Raw genomic sequence first — 27,210 nt, 5'->3', positions numbered from 1 at the left:
TCAGCTTACATGTGTCCTTAAATCGAAAGTGAGTGCCTTTTACACAAGAGATAATTGGGTCTTGTTTTTTTATCCATTCAGCCACCTTATGTCTTTTTATTGGAATATTTAATCCATTTACATTTAAAGCAATTATTGATAGATAAGGACTTACTATTTTCATCTTGTTTATTATCTTCTGATTGTTTTGTAATTCATTTCCTAAACCTTCCAATAAAATCATATCTCAAATATAATTAAACATTCAATATTTATAATATAACTGTGTGTTCATGGATAGGTCATGGCCTAGTTAGTACATGTAAGTTTACTGCTGAGTCAAGCAGTATACATTGATTATCTTTTCTCAGTTATGTAACTTTATATTTTCCTAGAGTTGATAATTGCCTCAATTTTTCATTTGCTTAGTTTTCTATTTCACAATCTCCACAGAACTCTAGAAATCCTTTTAACACTATTTTTTTCACAGTCAAATGAAACAGTTATGCTATTGGTTCCACTGTTTTCCTGGAGATGCTCTATTCACATCTTTCAAGTTCCTCTGTTTTCCTGCTCTAATCTGTTTTAGTTGCTCTCTGGGCCTACTTCCCACTGTCATCTAGAGAATTCCTTTCAAAACCATTCTTAAAATTACCTTTGCTTCTATTTTCTGCTGGTTCCTTCCTTAGGAATCTTGTTTTTCTGTCTTTTGGGTTACTTCTTTTTGGAGAACACATTGTCCAAGAGCTTTCTGAGAACTTACAAATGTGAAGGAAAAAAGCTCTCCCTTGATCTCTAGCTTGAATGCTATAGAATTTTTATCTGGAAATCATTATTAGTCAGAATATTTAAATCATTGCTCTATTGTTGCCTAATTTCCAATGTCATTGCTAAATAAACTAATACCATACTGATTTCCAATTATTTCTTCTTCTTCTCTTTTGAAGCATTTTAATTTTTTTCTCTATTCACCTTGTTTTACAACTTAATGATGCTATATCTTAGTTTGTTTACTTATTATTATTACTTTTTATTCTGGTCACTGTGTTAGAAAGAGAGTGTTTTTCAAACCGGGAAATCTTTCTTGTATTTTTTTCTGTGATAATTTTCCTTCCAATGTAATTCCTGTTCTATTTTTTGAAAACTCTTTTTAGTGAAATATTGAACCTCTTGGATTGAAGCTCAAATTAAAAATATGTATGTATGTGTCTGTTTGTCTTTATCTTTTGGTCCTACTTCCTCTTGATTTTTCTTCCAACTCTTATGCTTATTTTGTTCTTTAAAAAATTGGTTATGATATTTTAATTTAAAAGATCTCTTCCATACAATCTGATAGTTTATTTATGGCATCCTGCTTCTTGGGTGTTTCATGAATTATAATATAAAGTAGAATTAGCTATAATGATAGCTAATATTAATTGAGCCAGGGAGTATTTTAGGAACTTTATGAAATTAGCTCCTTTAATCCCCAGAACCATGGATTGAGGTAAGGGAGTGGTTCTCCAAAACAAAAGAAAGGAATTGATAATAGAAGAAAAGGAAATGAATGTGGAATGCCAAAAATGACAGATAACCACGAAGGAATGATTCAAAGTATTATATGCCTGCCAGGACCCAGGCACTATTGTAGGCACAGGGGCTGGGAACATGGAGAGGGGAATAAGGCACCATCCCTGCTGTGTTCACATCCTTTAATGTAGTTGAAAGCTAATGGCACTTGCCACTTGTCAGCCCCTGATGAATTCCTCCCCCAGTGCCTTGAAGCAGCAAGAAGCTCTGCAGGAAAGGCAGCCTAGAGCAGGAGGAGGGAAGGGAGGGGACCTAGGAGTTGCTCCTTCTTTGTAAAAAACTCTGATGGGAAAATTGTCAGCTGTACTCCCACTCTCTCTGAAAGTCAGTATGATGCTGCATCCATCTTAATCACCATCAGAGAGAGCAGGCATTTTAATAAGCAGCATTATTCATGAAAACTTTGTTCTCCTTTCCCACTTCCTTCCAAAATAAGATAGACGTGAACTTTGAATGAACTCCTCATTTGTCTCCTTCTTCTTGCCTCTTCTTTATATTCAAACCCACTACCTTCTCCCCATGGCCCCCATCCTCTGGACATCTTCTGGGGAATAGATGAGGAGTAGCTGTCCACCATGGGGGAGGAAGAGTGTGGCTGGAGGTATCTGGGTCCCTAGAGGGTAGGGATTATTGGACCTGTCACTACAAATTGAGAGACAAAAGAGATGGGATCCCTGCTGTAGTGGAACTTAGAAATCATTCACTCAACCAATCGCTTATTTAACAAGTATTAATTGGTCACTTAACGTGTATTTCACTGAGAATACAGTGAATCAGACATGATTTCTATCCCCAGAGAAACTATCAATCCATTCAACAAATATTTTTGAGCTGCAGGACAGATTCCAGACAAGATCATTAGAAGGCATATGGTCCCTGTAATTCATTGCATTATAGGGACAGTTATTGATCACCTATATGTTTTAGGTATTGTACTAGGCCCTGAGCTTATTGAGACATAGAGCCTTTGTTCTACTCAGGGTCTAGAAGAGAAGAAAGTTAGTAAAAGAAAGGAAAAGAAAACTATAAAACACATTATCTATTATGGGAAATGACACGGATAACAGCTCACAACGTCTCCCCTCTCGTGACTTCTCCATATGGTTCAGAGGCACTAACCCCGCTCTGTGCTCAGAGATGGGCACCGTGAACAAGGGCTGACCAAGTACAGCATTGCCTCTTCCTGGACATAGTGATTGTTTCAGAGATGGGAGCAGGACTCAGAGAGGATTAATAATACAACAGTTTATGGGGACTTTGCTGGGACCATTTGGTAGTTGGCACTGTGTTTATACTAAGTTTTCCCAGTGTGTACAGTTATCTTGCTACCACATGGAGAGAGCCTGCCTGAGAATAAAACCAATGCCGAGCAAAATAGAGCAATGAGATGGAAAGAGACCAAGCCCTTTTGACATAGAGTGCCTGGAACCAGTCATACCTGAAGTAGCCGTGTAAGAATAATCCCTAAACTGTTCCAGTACAGGCAGACCTCGTTTTATTGTGCTTCACTTTATTGTGCTTTGTAGATACTGTGTTTTTTACAAATTGAAGATTTATGCAAACCCTACATGGAGCAAGTCTACCGACATCATTTTTCTGACGGCATTTGTTCATTCTGTGTTTCCGTGTCACATTTTGGTAATTCTCACAATATTTCTAAAATTTTCATTATTATTTTATTCATTATCATGATCTGTTATCAGTGATCATGGATGTTACTATTTTGACCCACTGAAGGCTCAGATAATAGCATTTTTTTTAACAATACAATATTTTTAAATTAAGGTATATACGTTGTCTTTTTAGACATAATGCTATTGCATATGTAATAGACTATGGTATAGTGTAAACAAAACTTTTATGTGCACTGGGAAACCAAAAAATTTGTGTGACTCACTTTATTTTGATACTTGCTTTATTGCAGTGGTCTAGAACTGAGCCCGCAGTATCTCCAAGGGATGCCTGGACGTGGGTCATTAAATCTCCCTTTTGACCTAAACCAGTTTGAGTTCTGTCCCTAAGTAATATAGGATCTGAGACATATTTCCAACCCTTCAGCCTTTGTAGAATCAAAGAGGGCCATGTGTCAGGTGCCTCCAATTTCTGTGATGGGATTTTTTTTTAATATAGAAAAAAATGAGAAAAATGAGGTCCAGAGAAGTTAATTAATTTTCCTAAGGTCACAAGGCAACCTTGTGGCAGAGTTGAGATTTGGATGTACGTTAGTCTGATTCCAAACAAAAAGATCTTAATTATCATGATGGGGGTCCTGTGTAACTTGCATTCAGAAAAGGTATCTTAACTGGCAGTCACCAGAGTTTTATGTAGAAATTGTGCATGTGTGTGTGTTATTTAATAATCACAAAATTTCTATGAACTGGATACTTTTTTTTTTTTTTAATTTATTTTTAGCTGTGTTGGGTCTTCGTTTCTGTGCGAGGGCTTTCTCCAGTTGCGGTGAGCGGGGGCCACTCTTCATCGCGGTGCGCGGGCCTCTCACTATCGTGGCCTCTCTTGTTGCGGAGCACAGGCTCCAGATGCGCAGGCTCAGTAGTTGTGGCTCATGGGCTTAGTTGCTCCGCAGCATGTGGGATCTTCCCAGACCAGGGCTCGAACCCGTGTCCCCTGCATTGGCAGGCAGATTCTCAACCACTGCGCCACCAGGGAAGCCCTGAACTGGATACTTTTTTGCTCACTTTACAAATGAGGAAACTGAGGCTCAGAGAGTTAACTTGGGTGAGAACACATGCCATTAAGAGGCAAATCTTGGATTAAAACCTAAATCATTCTAGTTCCAAAGGTCCATTACATGCTCTTTCCAGAAAATCATTTTCCCAGACTTACCCAGTGGTGGCTACAGGGGCTCTGTTTGTATCTCCAAGAACGCGTTCAGCCTGGTGCACAGTGGCGGCCCATCTTGCTGCTGTTCCATAACCCTTCACCCTGAGCACATTCCAAACCGCAAGGGAAAAAAAGGTACTAAGCTCTTTGGGTCAAAATGGCATTTTAAAAAATGCTCTTTCTTCCTCTACCTTCAATAGTCATGGAGAGATCATTGTGTAGTTTACTTTTAATCTGAGTTTTTAAATAGCACACATGCTAAAACTCAAACAATACAAAAGTATTTACAATGAAACCTGGGTCTCTCTCCCACCTACCATCCTAGCCCCAGCTGTACAGAGGCAGCCAGTGATTCATATGGTTATTCTAAACATGATCTGTGCACACACAAACACCCATAGCTCTTAACTTCCATGCATCTAGAGCCGTGGTTCCTAACCAGGGATGCTTTCGCAGTCCTCTCCCCAGGGGACATCTGGCCATGTCTGGAGACATATTTTATCGTCATGGCTTGAGAGTGGTAGGGATTGCTGCTAGCATCTGCTCGGTAGATGCTGCAAAACATCCTACAATGCACAGCAAAGCCCCCACTACAAAGACTTATCTGACCCAAATCGTCAATAGTGCTGAAGTTGAAGATCCCTCATTTAAAAGAATCATCTTCTAACTTGCTTTTAACACTTAGCAAGATGTGTTGACTCTCTTTCCATACCAGCGTACACTGATATTTTTCAGTGCTTTAAACAGCCTCATGGTATTCTATTTTATAGATAGGCCTTAATTCATTTAATTAGTCTGCTATTGATAAACAGGTTATTTACAGTATAAGGCAGGTACAGTACAATACCATGCAGCAAGGGGAAAGCTGGTCTAAACATGTCTTTGCACACCAATTCATGTATCTGTAAAATATATTCACAGAGGGTCAATCACTGAGCCAAAGGGAAAGCATTTTTTTCTTTGCTTTGGCAGGTATTTCCAAACTGCTCTTCAAAGAAGCTGCACTGGACAACACACCCACATCAAATGAATGAGAATGCCTATTTCCTCACACTCACTGGGTTTTACCAAACATTTTAACTTTTGTCAATTTGATAGATAAATAACTGGATCTCACTGCTATTCAAAATAGCATTTCATTACTCATGAGCATGATTGAACATCTTGGATGTATCTAAACTCTGAAGTTCCTAGAAATGGTCCCTTGTTGCTACAGGACCAGGAAATGTGCCCTTTCAAAAGGAGATTTTACTTTAACACCTCTTTGCCCTGCTCCTAGAGCCTGACTGATTCTCTGGCAGAGGCCTCAGAAAGTGTGAAGATGATGTCAACACACTCATGACTCCATGCTTCTCAGAAGCCTGCATAATTAGAACCAGATGGGAAATCCCAAGTCACTTCCTAGTGTATCTGAGGCCATTCCAGTCCTTATCTTTATGACCAGAGGTGGTTTGTTTGTTTTTTTTTCTAGAGATTCCAAGAGAGATTAAAGTTGCAGAAAATCAGGAGCAGGACTGTGCCTGTGAATAAGCAGATTAATTCATTTAGGCTGATTAAAACTAAATTTCTGTTTCCCAGAGTAGAGCTGAGAGAACATTTCTTATTCTGTAAATGATGAAATCTTTATATCAAGAAGGCAGATATCCAGGGCTTCCCTGGTGGTGCAGTGGTTGAAAATCTGCCTGCCAATGCAGGGGACACGGGTTCGAGCCCTGGTCTGGGAAGATCCCACATGCCGCGGAGCAGCTGGGCCCGTGAGCCACAACTACTGAGCCTGCGCGTCTGGAGCCTGTGCTCCGCGACAGGAGAGGCCGCGATAGTGAGAGGCCCGCGCACCGCGATGAAGAGTGGCCCCCACTTGCCGCAACTAGAGAAAGCCCTCGCACAGAAACGAAGACCCAACACAGCCATAAATAAATAAATGAATTAATAAATTTTTTTAAAAAAAGGCAGATATCCAAAGGGAAAATAAAACAGAAGAAACTTAAATGCCACCTCCATCCTTTCAGGAGGCAGGAGAGAGGGAAGGGTTATAGCATCTCACCACCCAGCGAGGGCACAACGCTCACCAGTGATGGAGAACAGGGTGAGCCCCCATGAGCCGGATTGTGCCTTGAATGGTCAAGGAATAAAGAGCTCTTCTACCAGTATGGATGGCGATAGCTGTGAGCAGCATGTATGTACTACTGCTCAGGCTGCCCAGGGACAGAAAGCTATGGGCTGACCTTTTTATGGGGCAATCTGAGTATTGAAAGCAAGCAGGTACTCAGGAAATATGCTGCCCGGAGGCTGGTAATCCATCAATTTTTTTTGTATTGTGTTACCAAATAGCAGTCATTCATTTATATTTCAAACATCACATTTATTCTTAATTGCAATGCCTTACAAACTTGCAGGGAGGAGAGGGCAAAGAGAATGGTCCCAATATACCCTTCTGTTATGACTAGACCCCATATTAGTATGCCATCAGTCTATCTGAAATATTGCCTGTGGTATTTAATATAACTGCTCAGAATATTCCCTGCCCCTCCCTAAGAGAGGAATATACATTCTTCCCACTGATATCAGGCTTGGCCGTATGACTTCTTTTGGCAAATGGAGTGTGAACCAAAGTGACATGAGCCAATCTTGAGCAGAATCATCGTGCAGTAGTCCACTCCTCTTTTTTATCTGCAACGCTAGCAGCAATGTCCCAGATAGACTTCTTCTGTCAGCCTAGATACTTGTGTTGGTTGCTGTAACTTTTGAAATCAGGAAATGTGAGTCCTTCAAATTTGCTCTTTTTCAAGATTGTGTTGGCTATTTAGGATCCCTTGCATTTCTATACGACTTTTAGGATCAGCTTGTCAACTGCTGCAAAAATGGGAGAAGAATTTTAATAGGCATTGTGTTGAATTTGTAAATAGATCAATTTGGGGAGTGTTGCCATCCTAACAATCTGAAGTCTTCTGATCCATGAATACATTCTATCCTTCCATTTTTTTTAGGTCTTCTTTAGTTGTCTGCAAGGATGTTTCACAGTTTTTAGTGCACAAGTCTTATACTTCTTTTATTAAATTTCCTGAGTATTTTATTATTCTTAATGCTACTGTTAGTGGAATTGTTTTCTTCGTTTTCTTTTTGGATTGTTCATTGCTGGCGTATAAAAATACAAGTGATTTTTGCATGTTGATATTGTATCCTATATCTTGTTGAAATAATTTGTTCACTTTAGCAGTCTTTATTCCTTTGGATATTCTGTATACAAGATTTTGTCATCTGCAAAAAGATGCCAAGATGCAAGTTTTACTTCTTTCTTTCCAATATGAATGGCTTTATTTATTTTTCTTGTCTAATTGCCCTAGTTAGAAACTCTAGTACAATTAATAAAAGTGGCAAAATTGGACATCCTTGTTCTGTTCCTGATCTTAAGGGGAAAACTTTCATTCCTTCACCATTAAGTATGATGTTAGCTATGAATTTTTCATAGATGTACTTTATCAAGTTGAGGAAGTTCCTTTCTAGTCCTAGTTTATTGAGTATTTTTATCAGGAAAGAGGATTAGATTTTCTCAAATGCCTTTTCTGCATTTATTAAAATTATCATGTAGTTTTGTCCTTAATTCTATTAGTGTGACATATTACATTGATTGATTTTTTTATAAATTCAACCAACATTATATTCCTGGAATAAATCCCACTCGGTTGTGGTGTGTAATTTTTAAAATATTTTACTGGATATATTTTTTACATTGTGTTGAAGATTTTTGTGACTATATATACAAAGTATATTGGCTTATAGTTTTCTTGTGATGCCTTTGTCTGGTTTCAGTATCAGAGTAAAATTAGCTAATAAAATGAGTTGGAAAGTATTTCCTCCTTTCCTATTTTTAAGAAGATTTTTTGAAAGATTGTTGTTATATCGTCTTTAAACATTTGGTAGAATTTGCCAGTGAAGCCATCTGGGTCTGGAATTTGTTTTGTGTATGTTTTTTTCTTCACTTGATATTCAGATCTTTTTGAGTCAGTGTTGGTAATCTTTGTTTTTCTAAGAACTTGTCCATTTCATGTAGATTTTCTATTTGTTGGCATACAGTTGTTCATAATATTCTCTTATAGTTCTTTTTATTTCTATCAGATTGGTAGTCATGACCCTATTTTCATTCTCGATTTTATTAATTTGAGTCTTTTCTCTTTTTTTCTTCATCTGTCTAGATAAAGGTTTGTTGTTAATTTTGTTTATATTTTCCAAGAACCAAAATTTGATTTTATTAATAATTTTCTCTATTATTTTTCTTTTCTCTACCATTAATTTCTCTCTAATCTTTATTATTGCCTTCCACCTAGTTGCTTTGGGTTTAGTTTGCTCTTCCTTTTCTAGTTTGTTAATGTAGAAGGCTAAGTTATTAACCTGAGATCTTTCTGATTCTCTCACCATGTGTTGTTTTCACTGTTGCTTCTGCTGTTTGTTTAGTGACTTTCCTGTACTAATTATTTAAAATTTGGGACTTCCCTGGTGGTCCAGTGGCTAAGATTCCATGCTCCCAATGCAGGGGGCCCACGTTCGATCCCTGGTCAGGGAACTAGATCCCGCATGCTGCAACTAAGAGTTTGAATGCCGCAACGAGGATCCCGCAAGCGGCAATGCAGATCCCACATGCCACAACTAAGACCCGACGCAGCCAAATAAATAAATAAATACAAATAAAAATAAATTAAATTTGTATTCCTTGTTATGTGTGGGCATTGAAGTTTCTGTTTGCTTAGCTTAATGGTCAGTTAATAATTGGACAGAAATTTCCTTAAATTCTTGGAACAAGTCACCCAGCCTTTGCCCAGGGTCTCTGTATGTAGGGGCACCACTTCAGTGCTCTGGAAGGCAGTTTACAACTCTTCCTCAGCCTTCACCTCCTGCTTGTGCAAAGCCTCAAGGTCAGCAGTGAGAACTAGGGCCCTCTCAATTCTTTCCCGAGCATGTGCAGCCTTGTGCATGTGTGTACTCTTCTAGATTCTCAGGAACATGTCAGAAATTTTCAAAACCCTCAATGGACATCTCATTTTTCCCCTTTTCCTTTTAAGTTTTTTGGTCAGCTTTTTGTTTGCTCAGATGTTTACTGCTGCCTCAGGCAGCTGCTATGTTAAACAATTGCCACTGATTGGTTTTGACAAATGTCTAAAGGGAAAAGGACCTTCACAAAGAGTAGGCTCTGAGTCAGGTCAGGTAAATACAAGCCTTGTTAGTGGGTGTTTCCAGGCAACTGTCAGACAGGTCAATAATGATAATTATCTGAGAATAGTGCTTCTGGAGAGCTCCAAACTTGTTCTTTCCCTTCAATGGCTACTAGGCTGCTGGTTTTCACTGTGGTTGCAGGCTTTTGGTTTTCAGGGCTATCATGGAGCTGAGGAGAGGGGTTTGAATGGATCAAGTTAAAATGCCACAAAGCTCTCTGTTCTTATTGATATTTATCTGTTTTCCTTGATTAAATGTTTTTTAGATTGTTGCAAGCCTTTGGTTAATCTCCAGAGTTCTGAAAAAGTGTTTTTAACAATTTTTACTAGTGTTGCTTATATAGAAGTACAGATTTTTTAGAGTTCGTTACAATGCCATTCCCACTGACATTCCTCTGATGGATGTTAAATCTGAGTCTAAATACTTTACTTTTATAATCATTACAAAAATGTCTCTCTCATTAAAGTTCCACAAGGGCAGTAATTCAGTTTTTCTTGTTGACCATCATATTCCTCTATGTAGTACAACACAATGTAGCAAGCACTCACTACATATTTGATGAGTCAAGGAATGAATGAATGAGTGAATGAATGAATGTTCTCCATAGCCAACAAAGAGTTAAATACAATGAAAATTTAAAACTAATAAATTATCTATTTACATTCCCACCAAGAGTGAACTAGCAATTCCACTCCTGGGTATATACACAAAGAAAATGAAAACACTAATTTGAAAAGATACATACACCCCAGTGTTCATGTGAGCATTATTTACAATTGCCAAGACATGGAAGCAACCGAAGTGTCCATCAGTAGATGAATGGATAAGGAAGATGTGGTACATATATATGATGAAATATTAGCCATAAAAAAGAAGAAAAATTTTCCATGTGCAACAACATGGATGGAACTGGAGTGTATTATGCTAAGTGAAGTAAGTCAGACAGAGGTAGACAAATACTGTATGTTTTCACTTACATGTGGAATAAAAAAAATAAAACAAACAAATATGATAAAACAGAAACAGACTCACAGATATAGAAAGCAAACTAGTGATTATGAGAAATGGAATACTGCCTGCTGTATCAGTAAACAAAGGATGTCACAGTCATCAGCAATTGTACCCACCCTCAACGGTGAGCTGGTGAGCCCTGAGGGACATCAGGAAGGAAAGAATACCTGCCATCTAGCAGCCATCAGACTGCAGCAACTCCCCACGATGAGCCCTGAGGAAACTCAGGATGTGAAAACACAGGATACTGGCCCCAGATAGCTGAGATGCATATCAAAGGAATGATTCCAGTGAGCCCAGATTCTTGCATCTTCCCATACATAGAAAAGCGCTAGATTCCTTAACTTGAGAGTTCTAGTTTTCTTTAATTAACAGTAATCTTTTGTTCCTACTACCTGCCCCTTGTTGCAAAACTACTATATATCCTAGCCACCACCCCCCCACCCCCCACCCCAACCTCCTTGGAGCAGTTTTCTCAGGGTTACTTGAGATGCTGCCTCCCAGGCTTGAAGTCCTAAAAATTTCCATCGAATAAAACATAACTCTCAACTTTTAGGTTGTGCATTTATTTTTTAGTTGACAGATATCAGAGGGGAGAGGGGTGGAAGGAGGGGCAACATAGGGGTAGAGGAGTAAGAGGTACAAACTACTATGTATAAAATAAATAAGCTACAAGGATGTAATGTATAGCACAGGGAATAGAGCCAATATTTTACAATAACTTCAAATGGCGTATAAGCTATAAAAATATTGAATCACTATGTTGTACACCTAAAACTAATATAACGTTGTAAATCAACTCTACTTCAATTTTTTAAAATAAAACAATAAATAGATAACTAAATAAATAAAAGTAAAAAATAATCAATTATCTTACTCAGATTAGGTTGACTGTACTTCATGATTCTCAACCCTGGCTGCACATTAGAATCACCTGGGAAGGGGAATTTCCTGGTGGTCCAGTGGTTAGGACTCGGCACTTTCACTGCCAAGAGGGCCCGGATTCAATCCCTGGTCAGGGAACTAAAATCCCATAAGCCACAGGGCGCGGCCAAAAAAAAAAGGAAAAAAGAAAAAGATTTACCTGGGGAGGTTGTAACTCACTGGGTGCGGGATAGAGCCCACTGAGTGATTGCACGGTGGGAGCCAAGGTTGAGAATCACTGCTCCCAGCTCTAACTTGATTCGATGGTATAGTTTGTAGGGTCTCAAACTTCAGATTCATTGGCCTCAACGGGAGAGCTTGCTTTAAAAAATCCAGATTCAAAGAATCCACCCCTAAGCATCCCTTGTTTCAGAATCTGTGGAGGTGAGGAGAGTCATCTGGACTTTAGCAAATCCCCCACTTTCCAACTGAGTTGAGAACTAGTGATCTGGCTTTATCCTTTCACTGTACACAGGAGGAAGCAGCGGCCCAAAGACTGCCAAAGCCGCCGAATGACTTTTCCAAGTTTGTCTCTCTCAGGTGTTAGTTCCTCTCACCAGACATGGTGCTTAACCATTGTAGACAGAATAAATGTTTGCTGACTGAATCATTGTTGAATGGTTTTCACGTTATTAATTAAGAGAGGCAGTGTATTGTTGTGGTTAAATGAACAGGCTCTGAAGCTAGACTTCCTTGGTTCAAATCCTGACTCTGCCACATACTATCTTTGTCACTTTCGGTGAGTTAACCTAACACTCTGCCCCTGTTTTCTCAACTGTATCATGGGAATTATAATAGAACCTCCCTGGTAGGGTTGTAAAGAATAAATGGGGTTAATTCATTTAGTGAGTTGACAGAATCGGCAAAGAAAAATACAGGAACTTATACTAAAGAAGCAGTCACTGTTTATCTGAAATCCAAGTTTAACTGGATTTCTTGTGTTTTTATTCACTAAATCTGTCAACTATGTCACTTAGAGTGCCCAGCAAGTGCTAATAAATGTTTTCTATCATTATTTTTTCATTTCTATTATTGAGCCCACTGTATTCCAAGCCGTTTCCTCGGAGTAAAGAGCCCTTCAGAAACTTATTAATTTGGCTTCCGATAATGTTAATGCATAACCATTCAAACAGAGGGTAGATTGGAGCTTTTCATACTAAGTAAACACTCCCCCAAAAATAAAATAAATTCATGCTAAAAATAAGATCATAGTGGGAACACTTAAAATAGTTAACTGCACAAGATGTTGTCATGAACCTTCAGATATATGAGAAGCTCTCATTTCCATACAATTAGGATAATTATAAATTATTTTGTGCTTGAAAGAAGGTCCACTCAAAAACACCTTCTCAAGCCACTTCAGGTTAACAATATCACCTCTGGACAATAAACCCTTATTAATAGAATTTCCTTTCATTTTATTTTCAAGATGGTGTCAGAAAATCAGTATTTGAATTCTGGATCTACTACTAATTCATTGTGTGTCTTTGGGTCAAGGTATTTTTGTGTTTCAGGACCTCTGTTTCTTCATTTTGAAAATGGAGACATTCTATCATACAGTCTTAGAGATTCCTTTAAGAGCCATTGACTCTACTCTCCATTTCCCACTGAGGTCTGTGTCTGAGCAGAAAAAGCAACCAGCAGGGCAGGCAAAGCAATGTGTATTTGCAAATACAAGTTACGTTGGTTGTTACCAGCCCAGAAGTAGTAAAGACAGACAGAACCCGTGGTTATGGAGCCCTGGAGCACACATTATAGCCCAAGGTTCTCAACCTAGGCTGCACACTGAAATAAGCTGAGGAACTTTAAATTAAATGCCCACGTCAGGTCTCCACGCCCAGAGATGCTGATCCAATTGGTCTGGAGAGGGGGCAGGCACGCTTAAGCTGCCCAGGTATTGCTGATATGGAGCCGGGGCTGACCGGCTTAACTGGCCCCTATGAGCCCAGTTTTTATACTTCTCTCGTATCCCTCTCAAATTCACCCCAAATCCTCCAAGATGGGGCTCACAGGTGATCACAGGTCACATTGCTCCAGATAACTTGATTTTCATTTGCACATGGCTCTGCTAATTATGATGCAATTAGCATGAGGAGAAAAGCTCCATGCAGGGTCGACCCGGAAGTGGCAGCAGCACAACTTAGTCTTGGCTGCACCCTCTGCTTCTCTTGTCTAAACACCCTGTTCATCTCATTTCAGTTCATCCCACTCTTGGGGTCCCCAGAAAGTAGTCTAGTGTAGCCTCCCCATACTGTGACTTATAAATCTCACTGTGCAGGATACAGTCTCGTCAACCCACCAGTTTAGCACATTTCTTTTCCTTGATGATTATGAACTATTCTGAACATACGGAAGAGGATAGATTCATTTAATAAGCTAGCAAGCAGCCACTCCCATCTCCCAGAGTGAACCAATGCTTTGTTCAGACTCCCTTTGTGGTCTTTTCTAATCTTGTGCCCTTAATTTTCTCCCAGGTGTTACCATCACTCTCAAATTAGTGAGCACCCCTCTTATTCATGATGCCTTTTCTATGTGCAAATGTTAATAAACAACATAGGATATTGTTTTGTATGTTTTTAAAACTATACATGAATGGAATCACACTGAATACACTATTCTGCAGCTTACTTTTTTTCATGTGGCATTTTGTTTGAGATTTATCTAAATTCAGTTTGTTCATTTTAACAGCTCTGTAATGTTCCATTATGTAAATATCTAACACTTTATTCATTCTAGTGCATTTTCTTTCTACCAACATAACATTTAGAATCTTTCTGAACACACATATTCACACATAAGCAATCTTACTAGCTAAAGAGTCTCTTCTCTACCAGGAAAAATGTTGGATTATACAGCCAAATGTATGCATATTCATTTCTACGTTATGCACTTAGCCCACTGTCAATCATATGTTAAATATCCATAAAGCTTAATTTCCCTCTTAATTTTAACTAAAAAGAAAACGTTATTAGAAGTTCTAATATTTTCTTCCCATATCCAAATGGGACTTCTTGCACACATCTTGCTTTGGAGGCCATTGCTCTCACAAATGCATTTTATAACTTAACTGAATGTTTTTCTATCCTCTAAGATAAGAGAATTCACTTTTGATCAATACAACCCACCATTTTCCCACCAGCTGCATATGTCTTTTAAAAGGGGGGGGGAGAGGGATAAATTAGGAGTTTGGGATTAAAATATACACACTACTGTATATAAAATAGATAACCAACAAGTACCTACTGTATAGCACAGTGAACTATACTCAATGTCTTGTAATAACTTATAATGGAAGAGAATGTAAAAAAGAATATATATATATAAACATACATATATGTATAACTGAATCACTTTACTGTATACCTGAAACTAACACAACATTGTAAATTAACTATATTTCAACAAAATTTTTTTTAAAAAGTCTTCTCTCAGTGTTAAAACAAGCCCACACTGCATTATACACATTCTCTCTCCTTGTCTATACCGTCTCTCCCTCTCCCATCCACCTTTAAAACCTTCAAATCCAAACAGGTTCTGACCTCCCAGTGGTCTTTCTCCTGATAGTTATAAAGTCATGTTCCTTCCAATTACCATGTCTCTGTATATAGAGTTGATACTGATTTAGTGTGAGTTTAGTCTGTTGCAACTCCGATAGCAATTACAAGAAAGAGCCTATGTATGCTACCAAAATTCTTTGAATTTCCCCTCTTCCCACCTCACTGTGTCAGAAACCACCTCTGGCTCCCCTGGGGCTAGAAAAGTGGTTGCAAAATCATCCTCATGATGACACCTACTAGTGCCCACTGCTCAGATATGGCTGATTAGAAATGCCTTTGAAGTTGATTTCAGCCCAGTTTTAAGGACTTGTTGATTAACTTGGTTGATTAATCACTTGAAGCACAGTAGGGAATTGCCAGTCTGTGGGTGTTTTGGAGAAGGTTTTTCTGAATTATAGATGATTACAGCCATTGACAATATGGATTTGAATTGTAACTAGGAGGCTAATGGCCTGGAAGACTGTGGGATACCCGGGGATAAGTAACGGCTCGTTAGCAGATCTGTTTTCTCAGCCCAGATTTTAGATTTTAGGGAAGGAGACCAAGAGCAGCTCAGCTGTGTGTGTGTGTGTGTGTGTGTGTGCGCGCGCGTATGTGTGTCTGTCTGTCTGTGTGTCTCTGTATGCGCCACCTGTTTTGGGAGGGATCTGCGTTTTCTCAGCCCGTTCTGCTAGATGTTCATCTCGTTTTAGGACTGGGGACAGCATTTCCGTTCCAAACAATGCAAAATTCTATAGAAGATGAATCAAGAGACTGAAGGTTCAATTCTTGGTTTCGCACTCAAGAATGATGCACATTTGAGCATGTGGCTTGACTTCTCTGCATCTTGGCCTCCTGTTTCTGAAAAATGGGGACAATGATAATATTTTCCTCTTACTGCTGTGAGGATTAAGTAGGAGAATGTCTGTAAAGTGCCTGGCACAGCATAAGAGCTTAATAGATGGTACCCATGGGTGACATCTTCCCTTCTTCTGTTTTATGTATCCAGTTTGCCTGCATTCAGGTCCCAGCATGACTGGGTACCACAGAGTAAACTCTACATGGTGCCTGGCACTCAATAAGCACTCCACACGCGGTAGTTGCAAAAAGTTTGATCTCTGAATGGTTGTTGGCACTTATTGTTGGACACTTATTTAGAAGTTCACCCTGGTAGTTGGTTTAATTTTTTGAGTTTAAACTTTGTTGATTGGAACTCCTTGTTGTACTGGTTTGACAGATGATGTTTGAGGTTATTAAGACCTTTGAGAGAGGAGAGAATTGTTGACACACATTAACTCAGATTTTTACAACCTAGATCCTTGATACTCATAGTATAGTCTGGGGACCAGCAGTACCACCATCACCTGGGAGCTTGTTACAAGTGCAGAATCTCAGTACCCCCAGATCTACTGGATCAGAATCTGTATTTTAACAAGATATTCAGGTGATTTGTATGCACGATAAAGTTTGAAATGTCTTTACCCAAATATTTATACTACATGTGAAAACACACTTCCACTCTCCTTAGATAGATGTAGCCTCTATTTGCACAGGCTGACTCTGGCTAATGACAGCACTATAGGAAGGTGAGTGGACAAGACTCAATGTTACAGTAAAGCACTACCTTTTGAGTTATTGGCAAGATCTTTTCAAATAACATGAGCCAAGTAAACAAGATACTGGCTATTTTGTCACTAGGTGAACGGATGGCAGTTTTGTATACATATTTTTCACATGGCCCTTGAATGATCCATATTTTTTTGGACCCACCGTGAGACAAAATTACCAATATTACACCATGTGATGATAACACCAAAGTAGGGGCTCTATGCATTTCAATTCAAGGCAATCTAGAAGACTTCAGTGGAGCTTTAATTTTCTGTGAGATAAAGCTTTCCTTGGGGGAAATTTCTTGAGTTATGGAGTCATTCTACTGTTGTCCTCAATTTTTTCAAAGGTTCAGATCCATGGAGTCCCACAGAGAGATACAAACCTGAGAGTCATTCCTGACTCATCACCATCATCACCACCATCATTATCCTTTTTTTGCAACACAATTATGAAGTCCCAAGGTCCTTGTATATTATCATCCACTCTGCCCTCTTCATTGTTCCATACCCCAAATAGCTCATTTCCTCATTCTTACTGCCCACATGAGGATTGAACTCTTAACCCTGACATTGTCAGCCATGTGCTTAAATGAGCATGATGCTCCGACCAAAGAAATTAACCAGATACATAAGCTTTTATTATAACTGTCACCTGCATTATTCAAAAAGTGGTTACTGTCCATGGAAGGAACCCATTCAGAGAGGGCAATTCTTTAGACATCGGGAATCAAGTCTCTTTCAGAGATTGATCAGAGAATAAGTGCAATATGAAACAATCTTTCAGGAGCCCCTTATCATTAAATTGTCTATTTAATAAAAATATTCCCTGGTGTTCATTATAATTGGGTATTGTCTGTTTAATATTGTCTATATGGTATATTGTCTGTTGAATAAAAATACTGAATGGTGTTAGTTATATTTGGGTGAAAAGAATCACCTTGCATATTCATTGAAAGACATAAACCACTCAAATTCTGCAAGTTGAGTGAATGCTGAATGGGGAAATATCTCTCGTTGCTTGTTCTAAATTTGTTTCTCTTTATTTTCTCAAGGTGTCTCTTGTCTTTGTGTGATTCAATGTCTTTGGCAAAGAGACAATTGCTTTTCCCTGTTCCTTGGAGCATGTGAACACCAGAGACTAGCCTTATTCCTCCCTCCCTAGATTCTGGTCTGTTTCATATTTTTATTAAGGACCTAGCGGACACAGGTCTTTCTGAGGAAGTCTAAGCTAGTTCTAAAAGGCAGAGTACATATGTCAGCGTGGTGCTAAGCCACTGGCAGTAAAGATAAGGGACCCATCTAAAGGTGTTAGAGGTTCTCCAACTGGGCAGATCATTAAAGATATGTGTGTTTTTGTTTCATTTTGTTTTTTATTATAGATTTTTAGCACCACATCTTAGATCAGGGGTCTTCACACTTGAGCATGCATCAGAAATCACATGGAATGTTTGTTAAAATACAGAGTGTTGGGCCCCACCCCCTGAGTGTCTGATCCAAAAGGTAAGAGGCAGGGAGCGGGGGAGGGGGGCTGGGAAAGTGCATTTCTAACAAGTTCCCTGGAGATGCTGACATGGCTGCTCTGCCCTAGAAGTCCTGCATCAGAATATTCTGACTTGAGAATGCATGTGTCTATCACACATGCTATGGAACAGTACGCCTCAAAGTTTAAGACCATCAATGCAATGCATGCTTATTCTGAAGCCAGCACTGTGCTAGATTCAGCATAGAGGCTGCAGGAATGGCTGGGCCCTGCTGGCCTCTGGATCTTTATCCTGTATTACCCCCCAGCCCTGTTTTATGTCCCAACAGTCCTCCAAATTCAAAGGTGTTCAGTACCTTCACATCTTTGCACATGCTTTTTTGTCTGTTCAGAATACTCTTCCCCATTTCTCTGTTTCATCCTTCAAAGCTCAGTTCAGATGCCATATTCCTCAGCACCACCCTCCCCTAAGGAGACTTTCTTCAAGGAAAATCTTTCCCTCAAGGAAATTACAATCTGGAGGGAGAGTCAGGAAATGAAAAATTCCAAATTGTGAAACTGCCTCTGTATTTTGCTTTACCCATATTTCAATGTCGGGCTTATTATTCAACATTGAAATAGTTGTTTTCTGTGGCTGTTTCTCCCCTTAGACTATGGCCTCTTGGAGAGCCAAATCCACATCTTTTCATCTCTCTGTACTTAGTTAATACAGAGAGTTGGTCACATGGTTGAGTATTTTCTAAATGTTTTCTGAGCTCAACACAACACAGCTCTTCTTCCCAAAGGGATAACAATCTTATACTAACACTAGTGCAGCAGATGTGGAAACCTTAATTATATTATTAGTTGGCCTCAGAATTCTTTTTATATGTGCTTAACTGTTTTGGTTCAGAAAAATCCCTTGAGAAGCCGCTTGAAGCTTGAATGAAAGCTTGGAGTGCCTGGACTTTGGTGGGGAAAAATCAAGGCGATGAAAGAAAAGGCTACGTGGCTCTGTGTGAGAAGATGAAAGGAAGATGGCTTTGCTCCTGGGGTGGGGAAAGAAGGAATATAGAAGAAACGGAAATGGAATAGGGAAAGTGATGAGTGCAAGAGGTTGAGAAAGAGAGCCACCTGTCGCCAGTGAGATGGGCTGAGGCTAAGGCACAAGATGGGATGAAGCAGCCGATGAAAATTCTCTAGTTCCAGGGTGACCAAAGCATTTCGGTAACAGCTGAAGCTTTTTGTATTACTTTGATTGGGAAACTCTTCTATGTGTGCCCTGTGCACCCCGTAATTTTCAGTAAAATCCACCAACTCACAAATGCCTTCTACAAGTGCTTTTTGTTAATATTTGTTTTTGGCAAATAAATGAAGAGTCTGAGTTTTGTGTCTGGGTCAGCACACTGAGGACTGGAGCCAGGATTCCTGGGACAACGGCAAGATTATCTGGGAGATGAAGTGATACGGGAGACTTAGAACGCCAATCAAGAAATACTCACTGAGCATGACTGGGTGCTGGTCATTCTTATAGAACTGGGGATACTGCAGTGAACAAAGTGGAAAAGTCCTTGATTCCACGGAGTTTACATGCTTGTGGAAGAGACATTTAATATAACCAGGGTGCTGAGTGCTAAGCAGGAAAATTAAGTGGGGCAAGATGATGGTGTCATGATGGTACAGAGTGACTGGGGAACGCCTCTTTGAGGAGGAGATGATTGACTAGAGACCTGAATGAAATAAGAGCCATAGGCTATCTGGGGTAAGAGACCTCTGGGCAGAGGGAACAAGGGAACAAGTGAACAAGTCCTGAGATGGAGAATGATTGGTCCCATTGAGAACAGCAAGGATGCCAGAACATCTGGAGCAGAGTGCAGGGAGGAAAGGAGAGGAGGTTGGCCAGACAGCAGGGAGAAGATCACTCGGGGTGTCGAAAGGCAAGGAATCTGGATTTTACCCTGAGTGGAGTGGGGTGTGGGATGGGAAACCATTGAAGGGTTTAGAGCAGAGAAATGACATGATCTGATTTGAGTTTTAAAGGCTTTGTCTGGCTGCTGTGTGGAGAATATAAGTGGCAAGAGTGGGAAGAAGGAGGCTAAATGACCTTACAAATTAAAGGAAACCTTGAGGAAGGCTTTGAACTTCCCCTGGCCAGGGAATTGAGGTTTATATCCATCTCTTGTAGATTGCATGTACTTGGGAAACCCTCTTAACATCTGGATTTAGTGCTACTGCTACTTCTACTATTATTTACTATTACTACAGTTACTAATAGTAAATAATAGTTACTAATAAATAGTAAATAATAATTACTAATAAATAGTAATAGTAATATTACTACTACTACTGTTACTACTATTATTGCTGCTGCTTAGTACTTTATTATTAAGAAAGTATTTATTATTACTATGCTGCTTTATTACTACAGAGTAATAAACACTATGTGGCAGAAGCATCGAAGAGTGATTTGCATATAAAAATGATCTCATTCAGTTCTCCCAACAAACCCATAGGATAGGAGCTATTTTTAATTCATATTTTACAGATGAGAAGACTAATGCTGGGACATGTTCAGTCACATAGTGGAGCTTGACCTTAGGCCTTTCTGACTCCAAAGGCTGAAATTCTTTGCCTCTCTTCAGCAATGAGAAACAACAATGAACATTTCACCGTTAATGTAAACAATACGTATAGAGGGATTAGTTGGTTAAATAAAGGCCCATTCACTCCATAGATCATTTATTCCACGGATCATACAAATGAAACAGAGGAGGCATCAGCTTGGGTGAAAGCGGAAGGGAAGAAGCCCTATGAGAAGGAGAGAATGGAGATGGTGGAGTGGGGTGGTAGGGGCGTGATGCTCAGAAGATGTACAGGTGGGAAAGTAGATGGTTAAGATCATGAACTCTGCAGTTAGGAACTGGATTAACATTCTGGGTCCCACTCACTCACTCACTCACTCAAACAACCTTGGGCAAGTTCCTGAACCTCTCTGTGCCTCAACATCATCATCGGTAAATGGGGAAGAAATAGTACCATCCCTATAGGGATGTCAATGAAATAAAGCATGTAAAGCTCATAAGATGCTTAGCATATAACAAATACTCAAAAAATGGTTAGCCATTATTAATTGAGAGAGAAGTGGACAAAACCAAGAAACATTTAGCATTTGGTGATTGATTCAAGGATGAGAAGAGGATACCCCCCCACCCCCAAGTTTCCTGGGTTAAGCCGCTGAGGGCATCGTGGTGCTATTAATTGAAATACATGGCCCTGGTAGAGAATCAGGCTTTGTCAAGACAACATATCTTGTAGTCCTATTTCCCTAAGAATGAAAGAACGAGAAAGACGGGCAAAGAGATATAGAAGAAAAGAAGATGGTGGATTTTCTCAATCTTTAAGGGAGAAATTGAATCATCTATGAGTGTGGGAAATGAAGGATGAAATGGGAGTGTTAGAAAAGAGGAAGAATATGTAACAGCTGTGGTGTTAGTTTGAATCTCCCCAAACAGAACCTGAGACAAGGACTTGGCTGCAGGTAGTGTATTGGAGAGGTTATCTCTAAAAGTAGGGATAGGGTGAAGGGCAAGTGAGATGAGAAAGGACAGAAAGCTGATAAGGGGTCTTTATTGAGCTGATTATCGCTATGGGCAGCCAGAGAGCTTCCTGCTGGAGACCCTCGGAGAAGCTGTGTAGAAAACACCTCAGAATGCCCCCTCTGATGGCTGGGAGTTCGGGGCATTTATCCCCTGACTCCCATCTCCCATTGGCTGAGGGTCGCCATGCTGGTGTTAACTCCCCTGTGTTTCTATGTGTGGTCTGAGTGAGCAGCCACCATTTTGAAAAAAGCCCTGATACAGCAAAGCTGGGAGACAGAGTGGGGACTTGAAGCTGGACACTGGCAGTGACCAAATCAGAGATGGGATGAGAGAAAGTGACATGGGCACCAATAGCATCTACAAAGTGGTAAACTGGGGTTTAAAACCCATATCAGATGGAATCCAAAACTCACACACTTGTCTCACCACCACGCTGCCAGCCTTCAGCAAAGAATTCTATTAAATTGAAAATGGCAACAGCATTAATGGGCCAATTCTTCCCAGGACTAATTATTGGAATTTTGCTGACTTACTGTTTTCCAGACCAGGACCTAAAAATACCCATTTCTTGAGAGACCAGACACACACCAGAGACTCTAAAGAGGAAAATGAGAGCCACAGCAAATCCAAAATTGGAAATTCTTCTCCAGTTCAAGTCCAAGGGATGGGAATTGCATTTCTCAGCCCAATCAAGACATTCTTTACCTCCAAGAATATGTAGCTATTAAAGTTCTAGGCTTTTGGCCTCGGAAGAGGAATTCCAAAAATTCCATCTGCAATCTGCTTAGCTCAGCACTGTGCCCAGTGAACTGAGGTATTTTTCTGTTTTCCTCATTCTGACAGATGCTTTCAACACTGTTTGGTCCTAAAAACACCTTGTCTCCTAGGCCTACCAACCATATCATGTTCATCTTCTCTAACCTTGGGACCTTCCACTGGATGATTGAAGCATTTAGAACTGTGCTGAGGGCCTTCCCTGGTGGTGCAGTGGTTAAGAATCCGCCTGCCAATGCAGGGGACACGGGTTCGAGTCCTGGTCCAGGAAGATCCCGCATGCCGCGGAGCAACTAAGCCCGTGTGCCACAACTACTGAGCCCGCGCACCTAGACCCATGCTCCGCAACAAGAGAAGCCACTGCCATGAGAAGCCCAGGCACTGCAAAGAAGAGTAGCCACCGCTCGCTGCAACTAGAGAAAGCCCGCCTGCAGCAACGAAGACCCAACGCAGCCAAAAATAAATAAATTAAATAAATTAATTTTTTTAAAAATTGGGCTGAATTTGTGAGTCCTGAAAATGGGATAAAATTTTCTTATGATCTTCGTGTCCTTCAGGATGGAAAGGAAAGGAAAGGGGAGAAGGGGGGAGAGAGAAATTTATTGAGAATTTACTTATACCATATACATCCTCATAGATTATTTCATCTAATTCCCACAAGTTGGTAACAGATACAAGAAAATTAGAGTGACTTTTTAAGGTTCAAAAACTCATGCTCAGGACTTCCCTGGTGGTGCAGTGGTTAAGAATCTGCCTGCCAATGCAGGGGACCCAGGTACGAGCCCTGGTCCAGGAAGATCCCGCATGCTGCGGAGCAATTAAGCCTGTGTGCCACAACTACTGAGCCTGCGCTCTAGAGCCCACGAGCCACAACTACTGAGCCCACGTGCCACAACTACTGAAGCCTGCAAGCCTAGAGCCCATGCTCCGTAACAAGAGAAGCCACTGCAATAAGAAGTCCGTGCACTGCAACAAAGGGTAGCCCCTGCTCACCGCAACTAGAGAAAGCCCGCGTGCAGCAACGAAGACCCAATGCAGCCAAAAATAACATTAATTAATTTAATTAATTAATTAATTAATTAAAAAAAAAAAACCTCATGCTCAAAGCCAAGATTTGAACTCAGGTGGCTGACTTTAAACCCAGATGGCAAATATAGCACCTCATGCTGTGACTTCCTCTCTTGTCCCTGGGTAGACATCACTAGTCAATCAGGCCTTTCAAAATCCTTCTCACCTCAATGTCCCAAATAGTCACTACCAACAGAGTAAGAGCCAATTGATACCCTTCTCACTGTTAACCTAAAACAATAAAACAGCTAGTTATTTTACCAGCAACACGGGTTTATTTAGGAACAGCAGAGAACTGCAATTCAGGAAATGCAACAATGGGGAACCATATGCCAGGCTGGTAAGACAAAAGAGAGGAAACCGTTTTATGGAGGAGAAGGGGAAGGTGGGAGGAGCTGATAGTAACAAAAGTCCATTGAAGAAACTGGGAGTTTGAAGTATAGTGGCTTTTCATTGGCTGAGTATGACAGTCTCTCATTGGCTAAGCTGTTACTAGGTCAGGAGAAAAAACATTTTTTTTCTTCTCTGGCCTGTGGCAGTAAAGTAGTGTCACTTCCTGCCGAAGATGCAAAGTAGTCTCTTCCTGTTAGGACCTGTATTGACGGCTCGCACGTGTTAGAGAGCGCCCCCTTCTGGCCTCCAGACTCCTGACATTTTAGTGATGTTCCCCCGTTATTAATTTTCACATCACTTACCAAAGATTTGCTGTAGCAGGAATATTCTCCTTACTCAAGGGAGGCCATGCCCATCACAGAGGCATGCTATTACTGTCCAGACCAATCTGACAGGTCATCTCAAGACAATACAGATTCCCACCAGGATCACCCTTTTATAGTAACAAAGAGTTCTGGCATATAACACTCCTCCCATCCCCCAACAGCAACCACTGGATAACATATTAATGCATTTATTTTCAGTCTATTCTCACTGCAGAAATTTTGCTGTGGACTTGAACTTAATTGTGATCACACCGCAGCTGCACTTCAAATCCTGCCTTTTTCATGTACCGTCATAACAAAAGCATTAAACAAACTCTCCTATCATAATACTCTCCATTTGTTCATTTTTATTTCTGCCCCAGATATAGGAAAGCAAAGAAGTCAGACCAGGCACTCCCTTCTCCCTCTCTTCTGCACCCTGTGGGTAGAAGGCTTTTTAACATGGGACCTAAGAAGTGGGCATCACTACTCAGCTTGGGCAGGGCAGAGGCTTTGTGCGGTGAGGTGGGGTGTTTGTGCTAGAACTGGAGAAGTTTTCCTTCAGCCATCACTTCCCTGCTCCATGACCACGATTGATATTCATCTCTCCAGCCCCCTTTGATGTCAGCAAAACCATTTTATTTGGGCAGGGGCCAGAAGGACCATTGCTGATGCCCCACCTGTTGTCATTTTCGCCCCTTCTTCCAGCACAGAATTTAGAAAACCTCTTCAGAGGGAGGCAGTGTGTTTGCTATGGTACCGCAGTTCCCCATGTTTGATCTTATCCTTCTTGCCTGGAGCTTGTATTTCAGACTAGAGTAAATTATTTACCAGTGCTAGCAACCAAGTCTTGTGTTATTCAAAATATAAACCTGAAATATCGGAGCAATCATACCTCGCCAGCTGACACTATTTATGCTTTGCAGATATAGAGACAGATCAAAGGATGAATCATAATTATCCCAACACATCAATTTTTCCAAGTGAAAGAGGGGGAGATGCAGTCTCCTCTGGTGACCATGAACTTCAGGAAATAAACATTGATTTGGGCAAGTGTTCCCTCCCCAGACCCATGCCAGCCTGGAAAGAGGAGAGTGGGTGTGTGCGGGCGATCAGGACCCGGGGCTGACTCTAAAACTGTTTTGGCTTCCTTCCTTTGCTCTCTCAACCTTCTTTGCACATCAAGAGTCCTCGGTTGGTACTTCCGCTCATCTCAGTGTGTTTTCTGTCTTCTCTTCTCTGCCAGCCATCAGTGTATGAGCTCCTGAAAGGGCAGGAAACCAAGTTATACAGAAAAGTGTGTTTATATGGTAGCAGCTGTCATTTGCTTTCCATGGTAGCTTTAATGCTGTCTGGCTAGAAGCTTTTTTTGTCCACCTGCTGGGTAGCCTCCTTTGGGATAGAGAAAAATAAGCAGCAGACAGTGTGGTTAAGTAGCTAAGAGACAGGGCTTCAGAGTGACATAGATCTGGCTTTGAGTCCTGGCTCTGCTGCTTTTTTGCTGTGTGACATTGAGAAAGTTACTTAATCTCTCTGATTCCCAATGTCCTGATCAGTATAATGGGGGTTGTTAGGAAAATTGATTGAGACAATTCATATAAAAGAATTGACTCCTATCAGGAATTTAGCATAGTGCCTGCACATCAGGGCTTAATAAATGATAGTGATTATTACTGTTGGGAAGACCTGCAAGCCTTTCACGGATCCATGAAGTACTGTTGATAGAAGATACGAGGACATCACGTTCTCTGGAATAGCTGGGTTCTGTGTGAGATTAAGTCTTCCTTACTCCGACTTTGCCAAAGCCTCTTTTGGAGAATAAAGAAGGATTCTGTGTAATAAGGAGCAACATCTTAAAACCAGCCACTCGGGGCTTCCCTGGTGGCGCAGTGGTTGAGAATCTGCCTGCCAATGCAGGGGACACGGGTTCCAGCCCTGCTCTGGGAAGATCCCACATGCCGCGGAGCAACTGGGCCCGTGAGCCACAACTACTGAGCCTGCGCGTCTGGAGCCTGTGCTCCCAACAAGAGAGGCCGCGGTAGTGAGAGGCCCGCGCATCGCGATGAAGAGTGGCCCCCGCTCGCCGCAAATAGAGAAAGCCCTCGCACAGAAACGAAGACCCAACACAGCCAAAAATTTTAAAAATAAATAAATAAATAAATATGAAGTACTGTGTATCTGTTCATCGAGCTCCTAATTTATAAAACAAACAAACAAAAAAAAAACAGCCCCTCAATGAGCCATTCAGAGTTAATACTCCAGTGCTTGCCCTTTTCCCTCATAGCCTCTCTCTCTCCGCAAAAAGGAGCTTAGGTGAGTCTCCGAATGACTTGTGCCTCTGGGCCCCGAAAGCACATCCGGAGAGGATCCACTTCTATAAATGCATCTCTGCCTTTTGGATGCAAAGACACAGACCTGAAGCTCCCAAGGATGGCTCTCAGCCCACCAAGCCCTGAGGCTTGTTCCGGGCTCCTCTCAGTGGACAGAACATGTACATTTATCAGTTTCTGAGCCTTTCAGAAAGCTCTAGTGAAAATAATGGATGTCCTAACTTCTGCACCTCTGAGGAGTCAGGTCTGTCTTTATATGTAACCTAGTCCCTCCCTTTCAGACCAGATAAAGACCAGACTCCTTAAACTGCTTACCTAAACAAAGTAACCATCCCTACCTGAGGTTTATTACCACGTGTTCAAGAGTTTAAGACGCCCTATTTGTAAGACACCTCACTGATTTAATAGCACCTTTCTGGAAGAAAAACACAAAAATAAATGTTTACATCAATTGTCAGTTGTAACATGCTTTCAGAAATGTTAAAATGTAGAAAGATGTGCTACTTGGAATAAAAATAAAATCTAGTCCCATTAACTAAAGGGCACTTGTTGCAACAGAAATGCTACAACTGTCAATGGATTAGAAAGCAAACAGGGTTCCCAG

Source organism: Eubalaena glacialis, chromosome 13 (assembly GCF_028564815.1).
Source record: "Eubalaena glacialis isolate mEubGla1 chromosome 13, mEubGla1.1.hap2.+ XY, whole genome shotgun sequence".
In the NCBI taxonomy this organism is placed as follows: Eukaryota; Metazoa; Chordata; class Mammalia; order Artiodactyla; family Balaenidae; genus Eubalaena; species Eubalaena glacialis.
Note: the sequence above shows the minus strand (reverse complement) of the source record.